Source organism: Perca fluviatilis, chromosome 2 (assembly GCF_010015445.1).
Source record: "Perca fluviatilis chromosome 2, GENO_Pfluv_1.0, whole genome shotgun sequence".
In the NCBI taxonomy this organism is placed as follows: Eukaryota; Metazoa; Chordata; class Actinopteri; order Perciformes; family Percidae; genus Perca; species Perca fluviatilis.
In genome coordinates this window covers 2,843,235-2,852,740 of record NC_053113.1, presented here as the reverse complement: position 1 = coordinate 2,852,740, position 9,506 = coordinate 2,843,235, and positions in this window count along the sequence as shown.

Sequence of the window (9,506 nt, the reverse complement as noted above, 5' to 3'; positions counted from 1 at the left end):
ATCCTACCATGTTGGTGTCAATTATTTTCAAGCTACAGGAATAAACATTCTCCAAGATGGATAGACGAAAAGTTTCTTCCTGCCGTGTGAACAAAGAGCTTACTCCTGTATGCATGACAGACGTGATCTAATTAACAGTGACAGACATGATCTAATTAACAGTGACAGACATGATCTAATTAACACAATAAGCTGCAGAGTACATTGTGAATACATCAAAACATCAGCATTGTTTTAACTTTTTAAACTCAACGGTGAAGTCTTCAACACAAACATATTAATGTGGGAGTGAATCAAACCTCCAACAGACACAATGAAACAGCTTTTCTGTCACATTGATGACATGTTACTGCAGTAAAAGTACTAATAGCACAGAGTGAAGTTACAGTAGCTGGGTGAGAGCAGATAACTAACGTGGAGAGAAAACAGACTATCTGCTCCCTGAACTCAACACAATATGAAAATAAAAAAGTGAAAGACTTTCATACTTGACTGCTCTGATTGGAGGGTTTCTCACGCTGCAGCTCAACCTGGAAGACCTCTGGGACACCGAGACATCTTATCGTGTGTGTCGACTGAAACCTTTGTCTCTGACAGCAAAACAACAAACCTTAACTGTTAACAAACAATGATATGATGATTTATAATGTTACCGATTATTGGTAATGTTATCATTTGTTATTTTTACAATTTTTTTATTATTACAAGCAGAGCGCCACCAAACATATTCACACATTAAAACATGTTTACAGATTTTATTAGTTTCATTTTTATGTTTTTATATTACACACTCACCCCACTTTTTAAATTACATTTTGGTAATACTATATCCCTTTATTTTAATCCTTTTAATTATATATACATATTTTATTTTAATCTTTTATTAGATTTTTTGCATAAAGACAGTAAATCTGAAAGATATGAAACATTAAAACTATATTTTTTATGAATTATCTTCTGGACTTTGATGTGATTTATTGAGCCTCTAATGTATCAATGTGAAGAATGTGGATGTAATGGAGTTGTGAGAGTGTCATCTGTTCCTCTGAGATGAAGTGAAGGACTAAATGTTTGAATCCAAGCTGCTGTGTGCTGACAGTCTCCAGGGGGACAGACTTAAAATATGCTTCCCCTGAAAGAAGAATTAAAGAACCAGCAGTCAGTTGGCTGCTTGCTTCTCTCAGACAGACATTGGGCCAACTGACCTACATGTTTGAAAATCTCTAAAAAATATGGCGAGTGGATAGTGTCATTCAAAGGATACCCAGGAGAAGGCAAAGGAGCAGACTCCCCTCCCTGTTGCCGCCAAAACGTGTGGATTTTTGGACTTGATTTAATACGGATTGTAGACGAGAGACCAGCGGCGACTAGGCGACGAATGCTTATTAGAAAAAATTTCCAGCAGCGACGTGGCGACAGCGTTAGAATTCACCATTTATGAAAAGTCCAAAGGGTCATAATACGTCACAATTCTCACTGCGTTTTGAACGCCCTTCTTGGCACCACCTGGCATTTATTAAACAGCACCAGGTGTCTAATAAACGCCTCCAAGCGTGTGACGTCACCAGGCATTTCATATAATCAACTTCTCCCTAGCCAATCAATTTGAACTGTAATCACCTAATAAGTTAAGAAGGAGGTCAGGCAACACTAATCAAGCACGGATCTCTTTTGCAGCTTGTTTGAGTAGCCTAAAGAAAATAGTATTCACATTGGATGTTATTTTAGTTTTTATTTATTATTATTTCTACATATGCTCAAATATGTTAACTAGAGTATAGTTACAAAAATTATGAAGCATTCATTTGTTCTTGTTGACTGGGCTAAACCAGTTTGAAGAAAACAAGTTGCACTTGGGTGTTATTTTACCATTTATTTATAATTTATATATATATGGCCACTATTCGGTAGGTTAATCATGGCACAGACACAGTTTTGTCAAACTAAACATCAACATCCCTAACAATAATTAGGAGGTTTAAAAGTCTGTATTAAATTAAATTTGATCAAAAGTCAAATATCAACAACAACAAAAAAAAGTTAAATTTGCTATATTACGAGTTATAGTTGGATTATTTTTGGGGAAAATTCAGGATAGCTTGTAAAAATGTTATGAATGAATCAAATCATTTAAACGTAACAATAATAGATTTTACTTTCTAACTGAGGGGTTAAATATAAGCATATTTGTATTAAGATAAAAGTATTTAGGCGTACCTGGTTTGTAGTTGGGTAACTGTGTGACTCCCGGCCAGCTGACGGGGCGCCGAGAACCTGCAGAGACACACTTCGAGCCCTATTTTAACGATCTAAAACGCAAGTATGAAACGCAAAACGCAAGTAGCTTTGTGGGCGGATCTCGGGCGCTGTTGCTATTATAACGGCGGGATAAATGACTCTTGCGCCCGACGCAAATCTAAAATGGGTTGGTCTGAAGTAGCTAGGTGTGGTTTGGGCGTAACGTGAAAATAAACCAATCAGAGCGTCATCTCACATTCCCTTTAAGAGCAGGGCGCTTGTTCCATGGCGGATTACTATTATGGCGCGGTTTGCCTGGCGCACGCCAGCGGGGCTACCGAGCGAGATGCGAAAGTAATAAATGCCCATCTTGGCTGGGTGGCGATGTTGCTCTGCGGCAACTTGGGCGCATCTCCTCAAGTCTGGAGAGGATTGCTGCAGCAATGGAGCGTGGGCCTCCAAACACACCACCTGCACCTGTTGTGCCCCTTCCTCTTACAACACACATTACCTACCAAATTAAAATGTTCATTTTAAAACTATTCATTCCTCTCCAATACAATAAAAAACTCATACACAGCTTCAATTCCTTTTATATTTACATTTTTAAGTAGCCTTACATTAAATCTCTAATACAAACACAGGGGTGTACCCAGTAATTCCCCCACGTTTCAAATATGAATTTTCTAGTAAAGGGTTAATAATTTTGAGCTTATATGTATTCCTATTTACCCAACTTTTACAACTATCAGGGTAAAATGTTTACACTTAAAAATGTAGAGAGAGATATAAATAATAAACACACGATATTCATAAAAAACCACCTCCATTAGTAAAGTAACGAAGTTCATAGAAACAAAGTAAGAGGAAGGGGTATAGGGTTCAAGGGGATGTGATGGGTTCAAACCAAGATATACTCTTTACAAACACATCCTGAAACAATAATTCCCCATACAAAATACTCATAGATGAAGCCTCACACTCCTGAACAGCAGCGCAACTACGCACTGTCGAAGACTGAGTACATTCTACCCACAAGAGTTACAGAGAGCAATGAGAGCAGGTCTCCATAGGATGGTAGTCGTAGGGGAGATCGAAGCTCAAGTATATGACTCAGAGGGAATGAAGTACTCAGCGAGTTAAACAATGTGAAGATTTGTACAAAAGACACAGCTCGAGAAAGACTCAAATGTTTCACAGAGGATTTTGTACATGTATAACTAAAGGCTAAGCAAGATTACATATACTTAAACTAAACACAAGACAAGTATTGGTTGAGCCTGGACAGAAAACCCCGTGCATCCTGCAAGAAAGTCTCAAAAGTCTAATAACCCCTCAATGCTCACCGTTTGAGGGAAAAGTTTTCTTCGGAATGCTGACGAAAGCAATTGGTTTTGGTTCTGTTTCCCGTGGAAGTCTATGGGATAATCCAGGACAACACACAGTAAGAAGGCTTACGGTAGACAGAGATAAATAGTGTGTTTTATTAATGAGTAACTTGCTATTGTTGCTATTTGTGTTGCCATTAATGTGATCTGATTAATAAGCGCTACTGGTGTGCGTTTGATTTATTAATCTGATGGAGACTATCACGTCCCATTATTTGCTGTGAATGTATCATTTGATCACGATACTGCTATGTTGTGTTGAATATATAGCTTGTTCAGGCTGTAAATGCTACTTTTTGCTTCCTCCACTGCTGAGGAGTTTTAGTTACTGTTCTGCAAGATAATAATCTCCGACGGTCCGTCTGTTCACAGCCGTGAGGCAATGAGAACGCCACACGGTGTTCCCTGCACCGTGCAGCTTAGTTTCTAGATGTAGACAGTCACAGAGGACAGAGTAACGTGAGGAAATTTCCACAACAGGTAGCAGTCGGTCATCATAAGCCGGTCACAATGTTTACCAGTTTACCAGTAAACGCAACATTTTGTCCTGTATGTTTTGTTTTTCAGACAACAGCAGCACATATAGTGCTAGTTTGTGTCCGTTAGCTCATAGCTTTAGCAGCAGACTGTTTGACGTCCCGTTGTTGGAAATACAGACACACTACACCGTTTATCTGTCAACATTTTAGCTGTGTTTAATCCAGTTACTACTGTGGCTAACAGTAGGCTAATGTTACCTGCTGTGTAACGTGTTATTAGTGTTTACTGTAGCTAACGGTAGGCTAACGCTACCTGCTGTGTAACGTGTTATTAGTGTTTACTAGCGTGACATGCAGCAATGTTTATGTTGCCTCTAACGTGGGTTTCAGAGCATCAGAGCACAAGGCAGACATGTAAGTAGCAGTGTAATGAGCCAATGAAATCCGCGTTGCTATTTCGTCAGGTAGATACCTTATGGCAAACGTGCATGTATGGAAAGTGGTCACACAACAGCTGAAATGGCATACTCATTCACAGTATCCTTCAATAAAGGAGGAATGTAGCACAATATGGATGTTAAAGCAGTTATAATTAGCCTATGTGACAATAAAATTTGTTTTGGTTAAATCAACAAATAATCGTGATAATTAATCGTGATCTCAATATTGATCAAAATAATCATGATTATCATTTTGGCTATAATCGTGCAGCCATAGCTAGTGTGTTCTTTGGTCTGTAAGACGTTAGCCTGAAAGCTAACCGACTTGCTCTAGCCACACAGCGCAACACCACTATCGCCCTCTTGAGGCTAAATAGTTTTGTGCAGCTCACAGGTGTAGCCAATTTTGTAGTCTTTGGGCTAGCCTACATTTCGACAACCCATCCTCCTCGCACTCACTCTCTCACTCACACACAGACACAGACATGTCTCCCCACAATGTTGTTTGTTTTTGCTTTGTTTTTATTGTAGTTTCAAAAAAAGGTATATTGGTTTTAATTGATCGAAGGATTATTGATTGGCCATTGATAATTTTGAAGTTAATAAAATCTACTATATTTTAAATAGCGGTTTCCTGTGATTATTTGTGTATTTATTGTAGTAAGCTGGTTAAACAGGTCGTTGCTCGAATTCACCCTTCCTTTTCTTCCTTTAAAGAATACCAGATAGATTAACCAAGTTAAGATCTGTATTTTAAAGGGAATACCACCTAATGAGGCTTTTAGGTTTGATTATTGGTCCCTGACTGGGTGGTGGTGCCCCATTTTGATGTTCGATTTGATAAAGTTATTAATAACCATATTCTTAACTTTGTTATTTTATTATTATTATATATTAATATACTGGCCTCACTGAGTATAGAGCTACTGAGCTATCCAGCAAGTTTACAACCACCAGGCTAGGACGAACAAAGGACGTTGATGCAAGAAATCTTCATTCCTTTTCTCCTTTCCTTTATTTATGCTGTAAAACTAAATACAAATAAAACTATTTTCAGTCCATTTGTTTTTTCATCTTATAAGCTATAAAACGCATTTGTTAGCAACACACATGCAATCATCGCCATTACGACAAACAACATTTCTGTAAGCGTGATCCTGTACAGACTCAACTGATCAGCAGTGAGAAACAGGAGGAGACTCTCCGTCCTACACAGAACACAGAGACACTGAGGAACCACAGCAGATCCTAAACCCAGGATAAAGAGGTTGAGTGAATGTGGTGTTGAAGGTGTAGAGGTGGATCAGTGAGTCGGAGGAGACTGTGTAGAAGGAGAGAGTGCCAGCAGGACAGTCCACATACACTCCTACTCTATCAGAGACAGAGGAGGAGGTGGATGTTCCTCTGTTATTGTGCCAGACAGAGTAACGACCATCAGACTCCAGGACTGATCATTATATCCAAACACACAGTCTTCACTGTCTCCTCTCCTGCTGATTTCTCTGTAACTCACTGATATAACAACCACTCCTCTCCTCTCAATCTCCCAGTAACAGCGACCAGTCAGACCATCTCTACACAGCAGCTGAGGCCAGTCAAACCTGTCTGGATGACGAGGATATGACTGATCCTTCTTTACACGTGTCACCTTCCTGTTGTTGTCAGACAGTTTGAGTTCTCTGTTCACTGTGTTTGTGTCGGTCTAGGTTCACAGGAATCTGACGGGGAGAACGAGACACAACACAGCTGCAGTTATTAACCAATCAGCATTTAGATGATGACAACAGAGTGATGTCACAGTTTGATGAATGAAATTAAAAACACACTTACACTTCCTCAGACCTGGTGTCAACCATCTGACTCCAGCAGGCTCCACCCTGAAAGGAGGAGGGTGGGGGGCATTACATCACTCTCACACACGCAGCTTGATTCTAATCAAATATTGGTTGGAATTTACTCATTTTATATTCATATTTAGGCTGTCAATCAATTAAAATATTTAATTCAGTTGAATTTCCTTTTAAGTGTCCAATCATAACATAAGTTATCTCAGGACACTTTCCAGATAGAGGAGGTCTAAGTAAGGATTTTATTTCATAGTATGCACAACAACCGTCCACCCTCTAAAGCTGTTTACTGCTCCAGAAATCAGCTGTTCTTATAATAGGCTATTTGATGTGTATTAGAGTGTGTTCCTAGCTTACTTTATCATATCATAATGAGCATGTCATGAGAATATTACTGAAACTACAGGTTGTTGTTTTATAGGATGGAGATGTCTGTCTCTAGTTCCTGATAAACTGATCTATAGGCTGCTATATGAACGCTGTGCTATTCAACCAAACCTAATAGAAAATAAAAGCCCTTCAGAGGGAAATTAATGAGATATGTTTTAGAGTACAAATAACAGTGTGTCTGCCTATTACGTTTGGACAATTATGAATTCATGAATTAGACAATGTTTTACAAAGTTTATGCCGTTGCCCTGACTTAACAACTGGAGAAACAGCTTGGCTTGAAAGGGAGTCTGGGAACTTCTTCCCTTGGAGCAAACCTTTTACTGTTTAGGCTATCATTACATTTGACGTGTTAACTGTCCATAAAATTACGTCTTTTTCATAGACTAAATGTTACATAATGATGACATCAGCTGAAATAGACTATATGAAACTAATTTATGCTTGAAATATAAAAACAATTAGGAGAGAGAGAGAGAGAGAGAGAGAGAAGGGGAAAGAACCCTAACCCTTACCCTAAAACTGTCCAATTTGATCCCACTAGGGGATTATAAACTTATTTTAAGACTACCTAAAAAACATTGGAATCCTGTTCTTGTTTTTAGTACTTTATTGTTTTAAGTCTACTTGGCACTTTTGTTTGAACATTGTATAGTACATATTGTGTATACCAGTGTTTCCTCTATGTTGATTTTGAAGTGGCGGCCCACCATGGCAAAATTTCTGCCGCCATGGTATCAGAAATAGGGTAAACGCACAATGTAGTCGCGGTTGCCTTTTAAATTACAGGGTTTCCGCTATGTACATGTAACAGCGGCGCACCGCCGCTCCTTCAGCTGTTTATGAAAAGTCATAAAGTCGAAATTACATGACTCTGCAGAGCTGTCTGCTCTACTGAACTCAAGCAAACTTTCATCTGCTCTCTCTCCCCTTTAGGGTGAACAACTGCAACAGTGACAGGACGTCATCACTCGAAAAGGCATGGCAACCAAATAAACCATAGGGTGAGTAAACTTGTCACTCAATCTTAGGAAAAGTGACAAACAGTGATGAAAGTCGTGACATGAAATCTGCACTCACGCGTCCTGTGAAATATGACAGCAACAGTTTATTTGAAAATAGCATTGTGGACACTGAATTTGGTGAATTTACTGTTTATCAGACCCACATGAGACAAGAAGCTAACGTTAGCGAATGCTGCACTCCCTCTGCCTTGGACTACCCGCTGCAGGAGATGCTGTATTCCTCCGACACGCTGAATTAAAGTTACTGTTTTAAAACCGTTTTCCAGGTTAGTGGGGGTACATAAAGCTCAAATCCAACATGAACAATGTAGCTAGTAATGTTCACTCAGCGTTTTGTTTTTTTGTTAAACTGTGTGTAAAATGAGCGGTGACGTTAAATCACCGGATTCAGGTAACAGCACCCTACAGTACCATCTATTTGCTGGATGGTTTCAAGGTAAGGGTCGGTAGCTAACATTAGCAGATAAGCCAGTTGACAGCGACATTATTGTTCGTATTTTGTCACAAAGTTTCTGACTGTAGTAGTGGTCATAGTGACTGAAAGTGTAACATGAGGACTACACGCTGTTTTCAGGTAACGTTACTTTTTGACGTTCAATGCTTCATCTACACACTCTCGTTACAGCATAGATAGCACATTGAGTTATCATTGTAGTTCCTGGAGATGTTCTCCTTTAAAACGTCCTACACAAACATATATTTTTTGTTTATCAGTGTTTGTACCTGAGAGTGTCCAGTCTCCAGAGAGGATCCTCAAGTCCCGCTGACAGTAGCTTCACTTCTGAGTCTCCTGGATGATTGTAGCTCAGGTCCAGCTCTCTCAAATGGGAGGGATTTGAGCTCAGAGCTGAGACCAGAAAAGAACAGCCTTTCTCTGAGATCAGACAGCCTGAAAGACTGCAAACACACAGAACAATTCTCAGGAACCCTCTGTCAACACATGGCGCCATGTGTATTTAATTATTTAACAACAAAAGTAAACAATGAAAAATCATAATGGAAAGTAACTGAGTCTAGAAATTAATAAAATAAAATTAATAACTACTGCCGAAGTTTATCTTATCAGCAGACACAAAGCTACGCATCAGCTGTTTTATAAAGTAAAGTTAATCAGATTTTAAATGGTCATCAGTTGAATGGGTTAATGAATCCTGACCTGAGAGTCTCCAGACCCACACCAGTCATGCGTTGAGAACACGTGCATCCAAAATAACAAAGAAAACACCCACACCAACACTGCACGAGCTGGAAACATTCTACAGGGATCTCAATAACACAGGCACAAGATCGGCCATTTTGAGTGTGCTACCAAAATACTGTGAGGAATTTAGAGACCCTATTCTGCCCATCAGAAGCTTACAGTCTCTGGCAAATGTTCGTGGCACTAGCCTTGATAGGAGTGACCTGTCAGCGCTGCAGAAGCACTGCCAGGCCATAGGAACCATCACTGATGTGTCAGAGGAACAGGCAGTGCAGATTGAGAGAAGGACGAGTGGACAGCACACCTTGTCACTTTGGTTTGCAGCACGGGCAGGCAGAATCACAGCCTCCTCAATGCATAGTGTCTATGCAACAGACGTCAGCTCACCAGCTATCTCCACCATAAAGAGAGTTTGTTACCCTACGCGTGGGCCATGAACAGCAGCCACCAGTTAGGGTATCAAACACCAGGAGACAGCGAGGCAGGCATACACCGCCC